Source organism: Salmo salar, chromosome 23 (assembly GCF_965601325.2).
Source record: "Salmo salar chromosome 23, fSalSal1, whole genome shotgun sequence".
Lineage (NCBI taxonomy): Eukaryota > Metazoa > Chordata > Actinopteri > Salmoniformes > Salmonidae > Salmo > Salmo salar.
In genome coordinates this window covers 43,030,001-43,048,761 of record NC_138313.1, presented here as the reverse complement: position 1 = coordinate 43,048,761, position 18,761 = coordinate 43,030,001, and the positions used below count along the sequence as shown (strand labels likewise).

The 18,761-nt window shown below is 44.1% G+C and overlaps 1 long non-coding RNA gene and 1 pseudogene across 2 annotated transcripts in view; both read right to left on the bottom strand.

Annotated features, from left to right (window-relative positions):
- The window catches only part of LOC106584659 (very-long-chain 3-oxoacyl-CoA reductase-A-like), a 37,144-nt pseudogene extending 33,180 nt beyond the window's left edge, over positions 1–3,964 (bottom strand). The window contains exon 1 of the transcript XR_014382360.1: positions 3,659–3,964. The product of XR_014382360.1 is annotated as a very-long-chain 3-oxoacyl-CoA reductase-A-like (transcript). The remainder of the gene's footprint in view (positions 1–3,658) is intronic.
- Positions 3,965–4,988: 1,024 nt separating this feature from the next.
- The window catches only part of LOC106584660 (uncharacterized), a 54,494-nt gene continuing 40,721 nt past the window's right edge, over positions 4,989–18,761 (bottom strand). The window contains exon 4 of the long non-coding RNA XR_014382359.1: positions 4,989–6,034. This is a non-coding gene — a long non-coding RNA (uncharacterized LOC106584660). The remainder of the gene's footprint in view (positions 6,035–18,761) is intronic.

Here is an 18,761-nt window from a genome sequence, read left to right as displayed (position 1 = left end):
GCGTCTCCACTCCCCCCCACCACCACCTCTCTACCCGCGTCTCCATTCCCCCCCCCACCACCACTTCTCTACCCGCGTCTCCACTCCCCCCCCACCACCACCTCTCTACCCGCGTCTCCACTCCCCCCCACCACCACCTCTCTACCCGCGTCTCCACTCCCCCACCACCACCACCTCTACCCGCGTCTCCATTCCCCCCCCACCACCACCTCTACCCGCGTCTCCACTCCCCCCCCCACCACCACCACCTCTACCCGCGTCTCCACTCCCCCCCACCACCACCTCTCTACCCGCGTCTCCATTCCCCCCCCCACCACCACTTCTCTACCCGCGTCTCCACTCCCCCCCCCCACCACCACTTCTCTACCCGCGTCTCCACTCCCCCACCACCACCACCTCTACCCGCGTCTCCACTCCCCCACCACCACCACCTCTCTACCCGCGTCTCCACTCCCCCCCCACCACCACCTCTCTACCCGCGTCTCCACTCCCCCCCCCACCACCACTTCTCTACCCGCGTCTCCATTCCCCCCCCCACCACCACTTCTCTACCCGCGTCTCCACCCCCCCCCACCACCACTTCTCTACCCGCGTCTCCACCCCCCCCCACCACCACTTCTCTACCCGCGTCTCCACCCCCCCCCCACCACCACCACCTCTACCCGCATCTCCACCCCCCCACCACCACCTCTACCCGCGTCTCCACTCCCCCACCACCACCACCTCTCTACCCGCGTCTCCATTCCCCCCCCCCCCACCACCACCTCTCTACCCGCGTCTCCACTCCCCCCCCACCACCACCTCTACCCGCGTCTCCACCCCCTTCTCTACCCGCGTCTCCACCCCCCCCCCCACCACCACCTCTACCCGCGTCTCCACCCCCCCACCACCACCTCTACCCGCGTCTCCACCCCCCCACCACCACCTCTACCCGCGTCTCCACCCCCCCACCACCACCTCTACCCGCGTCTCCACCCCCCCACCACCACCTCTACCCGCGTCTCCACCCCCCCACCACCACCTCTACCCGCGTCTCCACCACCACCTCTACCCGCGTCTCCACCACCACCTCTACCCGCGTCTCCACCACCACCTCTACCCGCGTCTCCACCACCACCTCTACCCGCGTCTCCACCCCCCCACCACCTCTCTACCCGCGTCTCCACTCCCCCACCACCACCACCTCTCTACCCGCGTCTCCATTCCCCCCCCCACCACCACTTCTCTACCCGCGTCTCCACTCCCCCCCCACCACCACCTCTACCCGCGTCTCCACCCCCTTCTCTACCCGCGTCTCCACCCCCCCCCCACCACCACCTCTACCCGCATCTCCACTCCCCCCCCACCACCACCTCTACCCGCGTCTCCACCCCCTTCTCTACCCGAGTCTCCACCCCCCCCCCACCACCACCTCTACCCGCATCTCCACCCCCCCACCACCACCACCTCTACCCGCGTCTCCACCCCCCCACCACCACCTCTACCCGCGTCTCCACCCCCCCACCACCCGCGTCTCCACCCCCCCACCACCCGCGTCTCCACCCCCCCACCACCACCTCTACCCGCGTCTCCACCCCCCCACCACCACCTCTACCCGCGTCTCCACCCCACCACCACCACTACCCGAGATCCGCCACTTACTAGTCAGGTCATGGATGTTGCCATGGGAACCTTGTTGAAAGCAGGGACATGGCTGAGACATGCTTTGAAACTCATCCCCCTCATTCCTGATTGACATACATTCTTCCTCACCTGATGTGTGGTGAGCGTTCTGGCATCACCCAAGTTGGTGCTACACATTGGCGCTGCATGAGGGGAGTCCCCCCACCCCCTTACAGCACTGTGAGCGTCTGGAAAGGTGCCACACACACACAGACAGACAGACTCTGGCATGACAGCCATGAACAGGTAGCCTGGTCCCAGGTCTGTTTGTGTCATTTAGACAATGACCATAGGAGTTGGCAAGATAGTCTTTTGTGTGTGTCTTGCTCAACCTGGCTGCAAGACCTGTGCGTCAGGGAGAGGAATAAGTTTACCCATACCCTGGCACATAGTCTACATCGACCTCACCCCCACTACTGCTGTACATACTGAGTACTGTTATCATTGGAAATGAATGAGAAGAGGCTGAGGGTTAGTTTCAGGGCGAGGCATGCATTTTTCACATCACCACTAAAAGAAAAAATGCCTGGTGGCATATAGCAAAATGGCACCCCCCCCCCAAAAAAACCAATTAAGCCCTAATTATCAATAATATGAATGTCACCTATTGTACAGTGACGGAGCTAAGGGCAGCCTGCCAAACCTCAATGTGTAACAATCAATATGGAGATTGACTACATACCTATAATGGTTACATACGAACGTCCATGCAACGTGAGAACCATGACATGATTTTGGAATCTATGACAAGGCAATAACCGATCACATAGCTAGAGCGCAGACAAACCCGAACCCCAAGGCATAGAAACCGAGAGTATATAAAACTATGTCCTTATGCATTCAACAAGCATTCTATCAATGTGATGTTCGAGTCCTTAAACGCACGTGGCATTCATTTTGTACCCAATTAGAATATCATTCCAAACCCTGATTTAAAAAATAAAAAAATTAAAAAAAATTGACAAACGTGCGTCATGATGCAGAGAAAGATGTGGCCGTTTTGCATATGTGAACCTCTAAGATAAAACCTATCCGGATGCTATGGAGTGCGCGCTGGGCCAATTGCGCAGCAAGACGAAAACGCGCTTCTCCTCCATACGCAGTAGTATTCTAGAAAGAGGAGACTGAATAACTGGGTCAAGATAGGCCAAAGCTATTCCAACGAGACTAGTCTCCGCATTATGCAAAGACACGATCCTAGAAATGTCTACACAGCATAGACAAACTTCTAGATTAACAAAACGGCGACAGAAAGCCCTATAGTTTTAACACAAAAAAAACTATGTTGAAACAAGGAAACTGTCTGGATTCGAATTAGACCAAATGCAGCCAAAGGCAAACAAACTATCAAATAATCAAAAGATCAATATATTTGATAACCCATTGCGTCAACAACAAAAAGCATGGTAACAGTACGCACGACCAAATATAGAAACTGTTGAATAACCTAAAGATGTCAACATTAGGAATCTATATTTATAGAATTGGGCAGGTTGTTCCTATATCAAGTGGATGGGCAATTGTTGCCCAGTGTGCCGCTGGATGAATGCTCACCCATAACAGATCTCTGAATGAGTACACAACCTGCGCAAATGGGTTTGTAGTTAATCTATACTGGACATCTTTTGTCGATTCTAAAGGAGGGCGAAAAACAACGCTGGTTTGGGTTCTGGAACATCAGTCAAAGGTGCTGAAGTGCGGGTGTTGCGCGCGCGTGCACACACACACACACACACACACACACACACACACACACACACAGCCAATAAGCATGATCTTGTTAACCAGTTAGTGCGTTTACTCGATAGCCCTGTTACACAACTCAACTTTCTAATGTCGCTGATACGTCAAAAACGATGAGAATACAGCTTTTTGGGGAATTGCAAAGTTTCCCTGAAATATCCCAATGTTGACATTTTATTGTCGAGTTCGGGGCTTATTGAACAGCCTTCGTGACTTGGGTTTTTTTCGTAAGGAATTCGTGTGACCAACTCACCTGCCCATTTGCCCAGTTTCGGAGAGAGCAACTGTCCATTTCCCAAGACCCAAATCCGAAAACCTTGGAGGAGTCGGTGGAGCACCCATAAAGACAGTGAGGCCACGGTGAATGTCCCGACCCAGAAGAACAGCGTCTCGGTCATATGAAGCATGTCGTCCACCTTCAACGAATTCATGACAGCGGCTTTTCAGTGACTGTGTGGAGACCTCAAATTTAGGCAACGTGCTCAATTTCAAGACACACCGCGAGTCCCTTTATAAGGTGGTTGTAGCATCACACTCCCACAACTCCCACAACACTCGTCTATCCACACGCCCACCACCTACTCTACGGCTTCCTGCAAACCCACCTCCACTCGTGATTGGCTACAACTGCTGTCTACCAATAGAAACGGCCCACACTTTGGTGAATTTACATGTCAATCACGAAGAGTCTATTCCCATTCATGCAATTTTGTGTATGAAGGAGGGGGGTCAAATGTAGGTCTAGGTGAGGAGCGATTGGGCGCACATTACGGCAACTTCTTTTCCGAGCCTTTCATTGGCTCTTGTAGAACAGGTTTTTCAGTTCCAGTCAGGGTTATGAAACCCTCCAAACCCACGCGTTCAAAAAAAAAGTGTCCACACCACTTTATGAATGGAAGGATGCTCCGATTGGTCGAACAATAATCTATCCACCCGCCTCCCGGAGAGCTTTTGGAAAGACGCCATTCGATAAAGAAATGTCTATCATTGGTATCAGCGCGCACCCTTCTGGACATGACTCATTCGCCTATTTTAAGCACCCTGGTACCATTATATTGATAATTACAACATGTGATAGGGTATGTGAAAGTAAGCATTTTACGTTTAGTCTAAACCTATTGTTTACGAAGCATGTGACGAATAAAATTGTATTTTATTTGACATTTCACAGTTAAAGCTTATAAGCACACAGGGGGGTTGCTTACATTTTATGAGAGCTAGAGGAGCGCGTGAACAAGAGCAACTCCCCCCCATAAAAACTACAAACCCCATCTGGACGATTTCATTCTATTCTCATGTTTCGCGAGACTACTGTCTCGCCATAGTAAATCGAAGATGGTGGATAAATAAAGATGTTGCACTCCCACAACTGTGACAAAAAAAAAACTAAGTTCCGGTCTGCTTAAGGGGTCTATCATTAGCAACAATGCATTGGGAGCTGTCTCGTCTGCTCAGTTGAATATGAACCAGAAAAAAATGAGAGAGTGAGATGTCTCGCTTCCTCTTCTGTCTCTGAGTAAATTTCGAAACACGGAAGAGGAGGCGGGGCAGATGTGTGATTACATAAACAGAGAGACAGTCAGTGAATTTCTAACATTTTATTCCGTTGCACTGTACATTTGTGAGCCAAAATGACAACTCCAACATGATTATTGAGAGAATATGCGTCTCCTTGGCGCGATGTCACGACTGTGGAAAATGTAGACTTGTTGTTGGGCATTTTGATGTTCAGAGCGTCTCACAACAGTGTATCCTAGGCTATTCTTGCCTTGAAGACACCCCGCTGTCGCCATAGTCTACTAGCTGTATGCCTGCACCGACATGTAACTAAACATGAAATATGAACAAACCACAAATGCCTTAGAACATTTTACCAATGTAATGTGCTCAGCAAAAGGTGCTTAGTAGGAAAAAACGATTGACTTTTGACAAGTCATCATTCAACCATTTGCATTCTTTGACAGAAGTGAAGATCATTCGATATATACGTGATAGGTAGCGCCTACGTTATGGCTTGGATGAACTGGCGTTTCAGACATCTATCTTACTTTTGTAACATAGCCTATTTGGCATATTAGCAAACTTACAGAATATTCTTACATGAATATATCTTTTCAGATGATAAGCTATTACTCAAACAGGGGTTATTCATTAAGAGGTAGCCTATTTGTTTTTATCATCCTGCTTAGATAGCTTATGAATATGATGTAACTTAATTTATCAACTATAGTGCCATTTTATAAAGGTCCATCAGAATTAATCTCTAAATTAAAGACAGCAACAAAAAGAGGGGAAAAAACATTTACAATCAATGAGTATTTTCGAAAAGATCTTTCAGCATTTGAGATCTTATGAACGTGCATCAAAGAGACATGACTTACAGTCTATACTCATCAGACATGACTTAAATCTATACCCATCAAAGAGACATGACTTACAGTCTATACCCATCAGAGACATGACTTACAGTCTATACCCATCAAATGAATACAACAATTCCACATGTAATTGTAAATTAGGATAGAAATGCATTCATATATTCAGCACTCTTCATGTGTCACGTTCATCTGTTTTGTGAGTTACGTCAGTAGTAGTTATTCACACTGCTCTGAGCCCCCACCACGAACATCTGAAAAACAGTGATTATGCGTCAGCCCATAATATTAGCAATACACAATGACACCCCAGCCAAAAATAGAGAGATTTTTTTTTAAATGCCCAAAAATAGAGGTGAAATCAACAATTCATCACCCCATTCACGCACAGATATTTCAGAATGATTTCAAAACAATCACATCAACGCTGAAAACATCCAACACCTTCTCATTTCCAATGAAGAAGTAGTTATATTTACCACATAACACAACAACTTCCTCAATATGTCATTATGATTTTCTGCCATGGTTTCAAATATGACAATGCACAATAAACAACACAATTATACGTAAATATTCTACACGACTGTGTCGGCTACTCAAACACCCAACAGCTTATTTAGCAACAATTCCATACATCATGCCACGCAACAACATTTTCTCTTTTAGAGAATATATATATATATATATATATATATATATATATATATATACCACATAACACAACAACTTCCATAATATGTCATTATGATTTTCTGCCATGGTTTCAAATAAAAAATGCATGTGCAAACATATATATATATATATATGTTTGCACATGCATTTTTCTTATGGAACATCACGTGATGAATTATAGACCGGTATGTATTCATAAAGACCTATACGCAGACACTTTCTCCTCTCTTTTGTCCAGTGCATATAACTTTGTCCCCATTTCAAACAATCACCATGTGTATGTTTATCTCTGTTTTGTACTTAAAGTTCACATTTGACATTTGTAATAAAATATACCAATCAATCATTTCTTTGATGTGTAAGTGTTTAAAATGGCCCCTTGAATTCATACAGAGAGCGCAACATTTCAGCACCACCGTTCAGTGGACAGCGACACTCATCTAACAGCCCCCAGCTCAGCTGCTCATGTGCTCCAATATTATGTCCTCTCAATATTAAAGCAATTGTTCATGATGGTTAGGGAACTTTTTCTCCACAGACAAGGTATGTACAAATATGCATACAGCTGTGCATACATTTTTCAAGCTCTTCCCTGCTGGCAAGTGCTGCATGTGCTTCAAAATACAACGTGAATTTACAGACCTTGCATTTTTAAAAATCGGATAAATTCTAACCTGGTCACAATTCCACACTGAAACTGACATATTAAGGCAACCTAATTGCTCTTATCTTTGACAACATTTGAAATACACAATATAATATCTGTGTAGGAGTAAAGAATAAAATATCTGGTTTCCTGACAACAGTATGATTCTGTCACAGTACCACAGTTTTCAAATATACCATAAAACTGCCTGCTCTTTCACAAAGGAGTAGAGAGTATTCACACTGAGAAGAATAACAATACTTTACAGAGCCCAAGCACAGTTTTACCATGTTTGTATCAAGAATTACAGTTCTACCTTCATCAAACACTCCCTAACAAACTAACAAGCAATTTACTAATGTCTTATTTTTACTACACAGAACATAGGACATTTTTCTAAGTAATTAACGTCTTTCTAATATTTTGAGAAATTACAGTATCGTGATAATATCTGCATGGTTAAATCAAATCAGTAGGCCACACAAGGTCGTACTTATAAGCTACATGATTTTGCAAGCAAAAGAGTCTAACTATATAATGCTAAAATGTATTACATTTCTTAGGGAGAGGACATAAAATCTTTTTCAGTCGATATATTCATACACATCCTCTATCTCTCTCTCTCTCACACACACACATACACACACACACACACACACGTGCAAACACACATACCCCCCCCCCCACACACACACACACCCTTCCAGACACCCCTCTTACATACTGTATACTGACACACACTCTTGAAACAGACAAACACACTATTTTATCTCTCTCTCACACACACAATATTATTTGGGAGTTCAAAGGACATCTGTATATTGTAGTGGTCTAATCCTGCATCATCTGTATAACTGGCTGTATGAACCGGCTAAGAAACACTACTCAGCTGTCAGACAGTCACTCCAGCTCTTCAATGTCTTCAGTAAATACATGTCCTGTAATATGTTTTAACTGTCCTGTCTTCTAGTTAGGCCATGTAGTATGTATTTTCAGTGCAATTTGTAATGATGTAAATTCTGCTTTTCTTCAGATTTTCTTTCAAGTCAAAGCCATATGCATCCTATTTGACTTAAACACATTTCAGCGTCTTGTGCAGTTGGAATGGGACATACATCTCATTCAGAATTATAGAAAATATATGGACTCTCATCTTGACAATATTCTGAAACACCTGGGTGTTGCATACATTTCCCCTGAAACACACAGTTACTCCACTAGTATTGTGTGGGCTGCTACACTTTCTCCTCTCTTTTGTCCAGTGCATATAACTTTGTCCCCATTTCAAACAATCACCATGTGTATGTTTATCTCTGTTTTGTACTTAAAGTTCACATTTGACATTTGTAATAAAATATACCAATCAATCATTTCTTTGATGTGTAAGTGTTTAAAATGGCCCCTTGAATTCATACAGAGAGCGCAACATTTCAGCACCACCGTTCAGTGGACAGCGACACTCATCTAACAGCCCCCAGCTCAGCTGCTCATGTGCTCCAATATTATGTCCTCTCAATATTAAAGCAATTGTTCATGATGGTTAGGGAACTTTTTCTCCACAGACAAGGTATGTACAAATATGCATACAGCTGTGCATACATTTTTCAAGCTCTTCCCTGCTGGCAAGTGCTGCATGTGCTTCAAAATACAACGTGAATTTACAGACCTTGCATTTTTAAAAATCGGATAAATTCTAACCTGGTCACAATTCCACACTGAAACTGACATATTAAGGCAACCTAATTTCTCTTATCTTTGACAACATTTGAAATACACAATATAATATCTGTGTAGGAGTAAAGAATAAAATACCTGGTTTCCTGACAACAGTATGATTCTGTCACAGTACCACAGTTTTCAAATATACCATAAAACTGCCTGCTCTTTCACAAAGGAGTAGAGAGTATTCACACTGAGAAGAATAACAATACTTTACAGAGCCCAAGCACAGTTTTACCATGTTTGTATCAAGAATTACAGTTCTACCTTCATCAAACACTCCCTAACAAACTAACAAGCAATTTACTAATGTCTTATTTTTACTACACAGAACATAGGACATTTTTCTAAGTAATTAACGTCTTTCTAATATTTTGAGAAATTACAGTATCGTGATAATATCTGCATGGTTAAATCAAATCAGTAGGCCACACAAGGTCGTACTTATAAGCTACATGATTTTGCAAGCAAAAGAGTCTAACTATATAATGCTAAAATGTATTACATTTCTTAGGGAGAGGACATAAAATCTTTTTCAGTCGATATATTCATACACATCCTCTATCTCTCTCTCTCTCACACACACACATACACACACACACACACACGTGCAAACACACATACCCCCCCCCCCCACACACACACACACACACACCCTTCCAGACACCCCTCTTACATACTGTATACTGACACACACTCTTGAAACAGACAAACACACTATTTTATCTCTCTCTCACACACACAATATTATTTGGGAGTTCAAAGGACATCTGTATATTGTAGTGGTCTAATCCTGCATCATCTGTATAACTGGCTGTATGAACCGGCTAAGAAACACTACTCAGCTGTCAGACAGTCACTCCAGCTCTTCAATGTCTTCAGTAAATACATGTCCTGTAATATGTTTTAACTGTCCTGTCTTCTAGTTAGGCCATGTAGTATGTATTTTCAGTGCAATTTGTAATGATGTAAATTCTGCTTTTCTTCAGATTTTCTTTGAAGTCAAAGTCATATGCATCCTATTTGACGCTGAATACTATGTGTACTACACTATAATACTTTGTGTACTACACTATAATACTATGTATACTACACAATAATACTATGTATACTACACTATAATACTATGTATACTACACTATAATACTATGTGTACTACACTATAATGCTATGTATACTCACTATAATACTATGTGTACTACACTATAATGCTATGTGTACTACACTATAATGCTATGTATACTACACTATAATACTATGTGTAATTAATAGTAATTAATAGTCTAATATATATAGAAGTGGAAACATTGATCATAAACAAGACTTCAAATCGTTTCTCTGGTTCTGAAAATGTTTGAAATTTGTAACTGTTTTTACATTTTTTTTAAATCAGAACTGCCACAGGACACAGATCTTTTCAAGAATTGGATCGATTCTAACCTGGTCACAATTACACAATGACACTGCCATGTTTAGGCTACCTAATCTTTGACAACTTTTGAAAATAAATAATACATACAGTATTTATATTCAGATGGAGCTGCTGCCACAGAGTAATTCAATGGTATGTAGAGTACCATTTAATGGGCAAGTGTTGAGGTGGGCAGAGGGCAGAGGACCCACCTCCGTTGTCTCTATGTCTATGGAGAATCTAACAGTGCAGTTTTGTTCCATCCCATGCCTATAGCCAATGGCTGCGTCTAAAATGGCACCCCCTATTCCCTTTATTCGTGCACTACCTTTCACCAGAGCCTTATACAGTCTAGTGGATAATTACCTGGGACTCTTTTCTTCTGGAGGCAGAGTGACAGGTGTGCATCAGACTCGGTCCAGGTTCACTGGAATAGCCAGGTGAGAGGACACACACACACACACACACACACACACACACACACACACACACACACACACACACACACACACACACACACACACACACACACACACACACACACACACACACACACACACTTCTCCTGTAATGCAAAGAATGATACATTTAATTTAATTCCCTCAATGACACCAATGTTGTCTGATGATATGTACCCACTGGGGAAAAGACTGGTTGAAACAACTTTGTTTCCGCGTAATTTCAACCAGAAAAATGTAATTTGATGCCGCTGAATCAACGTGGAAAACGGATTGGATTTGCAAAAAGTCCTCAACGTAAGGAAATGTTGTATTCTTTTTTCACCTAAATCAAATGACATGTTGAATTTTAGTTGATTTTACATTGAATTCACGTTAGTTGACGACTCAACCAAATGTAAATCCAAACTAGGTGTTGAATTGACGTCTGTGCCCAGTGGGTAGGTACTTAGAATAACATATTCTATTTACTGTCTCTCTCCATCTCTCACCCAACTGTCTCTCTCCATCTCTCACCCAACTGTCTCTCTCCATCTCTCACCCAACTGTCTCTCACCATCTCTCACCCAACTGTCTCTCTCCATCTCTCACCCAACTGTCTCTCTCCATCTCTCACCCAACTGTCTCTCTCCATCTCTCCTCTCACCCAACTGTCTCTCTCCATCTCTCACCCAACTGTCTCTCTCCATCTCTCACCCAACTGTCTCTCTCCATCTCTCCTCTCACCCAACTGTCTCTCTCCATCTCTCACCCAACTGTCTCTCTCCATCTCTCACTCAACTGTCTCTCTCCATCTCTCCTCTCACCCAACTGTCTCTCTCCATCTCTCACCCAACTGTCTCTCTCCATCTCTCACCCAACTGTCTCTCTCCATCTCTCCTCTCACCCAACTGTCTCTCTCCATCTCTCACCCAACTGTCTCTCTCCATCTCTCACTCAACTGTCTCTCTCCATCTCTCACCCAACTGTCTCTCTCCATCTCTCCTCTCACTCAACTGTCTCTCTCCATCTCTCACCCAACTGTCTCTCTCCATCTCTCACTCAACTGTCTCTCTCCATCTCTCACCCAACTGTCTCTCTCCATCTCTCCTCTCACCCAACTGTCTCTCTCCATCTCTCACCCAACTGTCTCTCTCCATCTCGCTCTCAACTGTCTCTCTCCATCTCTCACCCAACTGTCTCTCTCCATCTCTCCTCTCACCCAACTGTCTCTCTCCATCTCTCACCCAACTGTCTCTCTCCATCTCTCACCCAACTGTCTCTCTCCATCTCTCACCCAACTGTCTCGCTCCATCTCTCACCCAACTGTCTCTCTCCATCTCTCACCCAACTGTCTCTCTCCATCTCTCACCCAACTGTCTCTCTCCATCTCTCACCCAACTGTCTCTCTCCATCTCTCACCCAACTGTCTCTCTCCATCTCTCACCCAACTGTCTCTCTCCATCTCTCACCCAACTGTCTCTCGCCATCTCTCACCCAACTGTCTCTCTCCATCTCTCACCCAACTGTCTCTCTCCATCTCTCACTCAACTGTCTCTCTCCATCTCTCACCCAACTGTCTCTCGCCATCTCTCACCCAACTGTCTCTCTCCATCTCTCCTCTCACTCAACTGTCTCTCTCCATCTCTCACCCAACTGTCTCTCTCCATCTCTCACCCAACTATCTCTCTCCATCTCTCACCCAACTGTCTCTCTCCATCTCTCACCCAACTGTCCCTCTCCATCTCTCACCCAACTGTCTCTCTCCATCTCTCACTCAACTGTCTCTCTCCATCTCTCACCCAACTGTCTCTCTCCATCTCTCCTCTCACCCAACTATCTCTCTCCATCTCTCACCCAACTGTCTCTCTCCATCTCTCACCCAACTGTCTCTCTCCATCTCTCACCCAACTGTCTCTCTCCATCTCTCCTCTCACTCAACTGTCTCTCTCCATCTCTCACCCAACTGTCTCTCTCCATCTCTCCTCTCACCCAACTGTCTCTCTCCATCTCTCACCCAACTGTCTCTCTCCATCTCTCCTCTCACTCAACTGTCTCTCTCCATCTCTCACCCAACTGTCTCTCTCCATCTCTCCTCTCACCCAACTGTCTCTCTCCATCTCTCACCCAACTGTCTCTCTCCATCTCTCACCCAACTGTCTCTCTCCATCTCTCCTCTCACCCAACTATCTCTCTCCATCTCTCACCCAACTGTCTCTCTCCATCTCTCCTCTCACTCAACTGTCTCTCTCCATCTCTCACCCAACTGTCTCTCTCCATCTCTCCTCTCACCCAACTGTCTCTCTCCATCTCTGCTCTCACCCAACTGTCTGTCTCCATCTCTCACCGAACTGTCTCTCTCCATCTCTCACCCAACTGTCTCTCTCCATCTCTCCTCTCACCCAACTGTCTCTCTCCATCTCTCACCCAACTGTCTCTCTCCATCTCTCACCCAACTGTCTCGTTCCATCTCTCACTCAACTGTCTCTCTCCATCTCTCACCCAACTGTCTCTTTCCATCTCTCACTCAACTGTCTCTCTCCATCTCTCACCCAACTGTCTCTCTCCATCTCTCACCCAACTGTCTCTCTCCATCTCTCCTCTCACCCAACTGTCTCTCTCCATCTCTCACCCAACTGTCTCTCTCCATCTCTCACCCAACTGTCTCTCTCCATCTCTCACCCAACTGTCTCTCTCCATCTCTCCTCTCACTCAACTGTCTCTCTCCATCTCTCACCCAACTGTCTCTCTCCATCTCTCCTCTCACCCAACTGTCTCTCTCCATCTCTCACCCAACTGTCTCTCTCCATCTCTCCTCTCACTCAACTGTCTCTCTCCATCTCTCACCCAACTGTCTCTCTCCATCTCTCCTCTCACCCAACTGTCTCTCTCCATCTCTCACCCAACTGTCTCTCTCCATCTCTCACCCAACTGTCTCTCTCCATCTCTCCTCTCACCCAACTATCTCTCTCCATCTCTCACCCAACTGTCTCTCTCCATCTCTCCTCTCACTCAACTGTCTCTCTCCATCTCTCACCCAACTGTCTCTCTCCATCTCTCCTCTCACCCAACTGTCTCTCTCCATCTCTGCTCTCACCCAACTGTCTGTCTCCATCTCTCACCGAACTGTCTCTCTCCATCTCTCACCCAACTGTCTCTCTCCATCTCTCCTCTCACCCAACTGTCTCTCTCCATCTCTCACCCAACTGTCTCTCTCCATCTCTCACCCAACTGTCTCGTTCCATCTCTCACTCAACTGTCTCTCTCCATCTCTCACCCAACTGTCTCTTTCCATCTCTCACTCAACTGTCTCTCTCCATCTCTCACCCAACTGTCTCTCTCCATCTCTCCTCTCACCCAACTGTCTCTCTCCATCTCTCACCCAACTGTCTCTCTCCATCTCTCACCCAACTGTCTCTCTCCATCTCTCACCCAACTGTCTCTCTCCATCTCTACTTTTCACACACTCTTCAAATACACTCTTCTTACACACGCACACACGCACACATGCACGCACGCACGCACGCAGGCACGCACACACACACACACACACACACACACACACACACACACACACACACACACACACACACACACACACACACACACACACACACACACACACACACACACACACACACACACACACACACACACACACTTACTTATCTTTACATGTTGGAGTTGAAAATGTTCACTTCAACTAAGACAATCATTACCAGTACTTTTATTGTAAACTTTAACCTACAATTTCTCAAAGTAAATCTTAGAGCTTCAAGAACTGACAATTCAAGAGCAAAATAAGGATTCAAGATCAGCTGCTAAAGATATTGAATGTGTGCTAACATGTCTCTTGGAACAAAGAAAAAACTATGTTCTCCTCTCACATTGAATTATCAATGGGATACTTCACACATGGAACAAGAAGATTCACTACTCTTTGTCCTTTTTCTGTTCTAAGAATACTCTGTAATTTGTATATTCTAAGAATACTCATTGTCATTTTTCTGTTCTAAGAATACTCTGTAATTTGTATATTCTAAGAATACTCATTGTCATTTTTCTGTTCTAAGAATACTCTGTAATTTGTATATTCTAAGAATACCCATTGTCATTTTTCTGTTCTAAGAATACTCTGTAATTTGTATATTCTAAGAATACTCATTGTCATTTTTCTGTTCTAAGAATACTCTGATGCAGTCCCTGTCTCTGTTCGCTCACATGCTGCTCCGACAGTGACAATGACTAACAAGATACCGTGACAATGACTAACAAGATAAAGAGACAATGACTAACAAGATACAGAGACAATGACTAATAAGACACAGTGACAATGACTAACAAGATACAGAGACAATGACTAATAAGACACAGTGACAATGACTAACAAGATAAAGAGACAATGACTAACAAGATACAGAGACAATGACTAATAATATACAGTGACAATGACTAATAAGATACAGTGACAATGACTAATAAGATACAGTGACAATGACTAATAAGATACAGTGACAATGACTAATAAGATACAGAGACAATGACTAACAAGATACAGTGACAATGACTAATAAGACACAGTGACAATGACTAATAAGATACAGTGACAATGACTAACAAGATACAGTGACAACGACTACAGTGACAATGACTAATAAGATACAGTGACAATGACTACAGTGACAATGACTAACAAGATACAGTGACAATGACTAACAAGATACAGTGACAATGACTACAGAGACAATGACTAACAAGATACAGAGACAATGACTAACAAGATACAGTGACAATGACTAACAAGATACAGTGACAATGACTAATAAGATACAGTGACAATGACTAATAAGATACAGTGACAATGACTAACAAGATACAGTGACAATGACTAATAAGATACAGTGACAATGACTAATAAGATACAGTGACAATGACTAACAAGATACAGTGACAATGACTACAGAGACAATGACTAACAAGATACAGTGACAACGACTACAGTGACAATGACTAACAAGATACAGTGACAATGACTACAGAGACAATGACTAACAAGATACAGAGACAATGACTAACAAGATACAGTGACAATGACTACAGAGACAATGACTAACAAGATACAGAGACAATGACTAACAAGATACAGTGACAATGACTAACAAGATACAGTGACAATGACTAACAAGATACAGAGAGCATGATTAAGAGGACACAGAGAGGATGGAACCCTAAGTCTTGTTTCTATCCCTGACCTCTGGTACCGTAAATGTCAGAATAAGAGCGCTGATCTAGGATCAGCCACCCACCTGTCCATATAATCTTATCCATTGGGATCCAAAAGACAAAACTAAGCCAACAACAGCTCTCCTAATTTGATATGCATGATCTTGTTCCCCCTGACACTGAATACACTGTATTCATGGTTTTACTTAAAAATGAAATGTTAAGTTCTGCTTGAGAGACTCCTCAGAAAATAGTGTGGTCGGCAGTATTGTCAGCCTTTGAGATTTGTTTCGGAACAGATTAGGACAAAATTTGGGCAATTTCATTATGTATCTAGACACAATCTAGATGTCGGTCTTTTTTCCCTCCAAGTTTGTTGTGTCTATCTCTCTCTCTCTCTCTCTCTCTCTCCATCTCTCGCTCGATCGCTCTCTCATAGTTCATGTGCCCCGCCCAAAATGGCCGTCATTCAGCGTACCTCCTCTCTGGTTTATACCTCCTGATACCTCCTGATACCTCCTGATACCTCCTGATAACTCCTGATACCCCCTGATACCTCCTGATACCTCCTGATAACTCCAGATAACTCCTGATACCTCCTGATACCTCCTGATACCTCCTGATAACTCCTGATAACTCCAGATAACTCCAGATAACTCCAGATAACTCCAGATAACTCCTGATACCTCCTGATAACTCCTGATAACTCCAGATAACTCCTGATACCTCCTGATACCTCCTGATACCTCCTGATACCTCCTGATAACTCCTGATACCTCCTGATAACTCCTGATACCTCCTGATAACTCCTGATACCTCCTGATAACTCCTGATACCTCCTGATACCTCCTGATACCTCCTCCTGATAACTCCTGATAACTCCTGATACCTCCTGATACCTCCTGATAACTCCTGATACCTCCTGATACCTCCTGATACCTCCTGATACCTCCTGATAACTCCTGATAACTCCTGATAACTCCTGATAACTCCTGATACCTCCTGATAACTCCTGATACCTCCTGATAACTCCTGATACCTCCTGATACCTCCTGATACCTCCTCCTGATAACTCCTGATAACTCCTGATACCTCCTGATACCTCCTGATACCTCCTGATACCTCCTGATAACTCCTGATACCTCCTGAACTTTCTGGATTCTTCTCCTTCTATTTGACCCCCCCCCAGTTGTTTCGTACTCTTAGTCCGTTTCTTTCCTCCTCTCCTCCTCTTCCTCTTCCTCTCCTCCTCTTCTCCTCCCAGGATGTACAAATCCCTCCGTTTCACCACTCCCCCATTCACAACATCTTGTCTTTAATAAATCTCCTATGAAAACAAAAGAAAGACACATACGCCATGAGACTCTGCTCATAACAATGGGAGTAATGAAGACACAGACGCCATGAGACTCTGCTCATAACAATGGGAGTAATGAAGACACAGACGCCATGAGACTCTGCTCATAACAATGGGAGTAATGAAGACACAGACGCCATGAGACTCTGCTCATAACAATGGGAGTAATGAAGACACAGACGCCATGAGACTCTGCTCATAACAATGGGAGTAATGAAGACACAGACGCCATGAGACTCTGCTCATAACAATGGGAGTAATGAAGACACAGACGCCATGAGACTCTGCTCATAACAATGGGAGTAATGAAGACACAGACGCCATGAGACTCTGCTCATAACAATGGGAGTAATGAAGACACATACGCCATGAGACTCTGCTCATAACAATGGGAGTAATGAGGACACAGACGCCATGAGACTCTGCTCATAACAATGGGAGTAATGAAGACACATACGCCATGAGACTCTGCTCATAACAATGGGAGTAATGAAGACACATACGCCATGAGACTCTGCTCATAACAATGGGAGTAATGAAGACACATACGCCATGAGACTCTGCTCATAACAATGGGAGCAACACACTACTATTGCTATGAGTACAAAGTGACAAACACACTGTAAAACTCACATGTGCAGCAAATTATATTGTGTGCGCACACACAGACACAGACACAGGCACAGACACACACACACACACACACACACACACACACACACACACACACACACACACACACACACACACACACACACACACACACACACACACACACACACACACACACACACACACACACACATCCGAGCATCTAATTTGTTGAACAATTTCTCGTAAACCATTTGGGTGTTGCTGGTTGTCTTAAAGCACTCTTACCATTAAAATACTAAAGATAAAGAATTAAACAACACCGTTTCGGTAGGTCTAGGGTTCCCCAGGTTTCCCAGAAATCCTAGTTGGAAGATGCTCTGAATCAGGAGGGAATAAGCAGGAAATCTAGAAAGTTACTAGTTAAGTTGGTGTTGTCACACTCTGTTCACATTGCTTAAGGAACTGTGCCATTGCCCCGAGCTGAGCACATGTTACATGGGTGGACAGTAATTAACAGAGCACATGTTACATGGGAGTACAGTAATTAACAGAGCACATGTTACATGGGAGTACAATAATTAACAGAGCACATGTTACATGGGAGTACAGTAATTAACAGAGCACATGTTACATGGGTGGACAGTAATTAACAGAGCACATGTTACATGGGTGGACAGTAAATAACAGAGCACATGTTACATGGGTGGACAGTAATTAACAGAGCACATGTTACATGGGAGTACAGTAATTAACAGAGCACATGTTACATGGGTGGACAGTAAATAACAGAGCACATGTTACATGGGAGTACAGTAATTAACAGAGCACATGTTACATGGGAGTACAGTAATTAACAGAGCACATGTTACATGGGAGTACAGTAAATAACAGAGCACATGTTACATGGGTGGACAGTAAA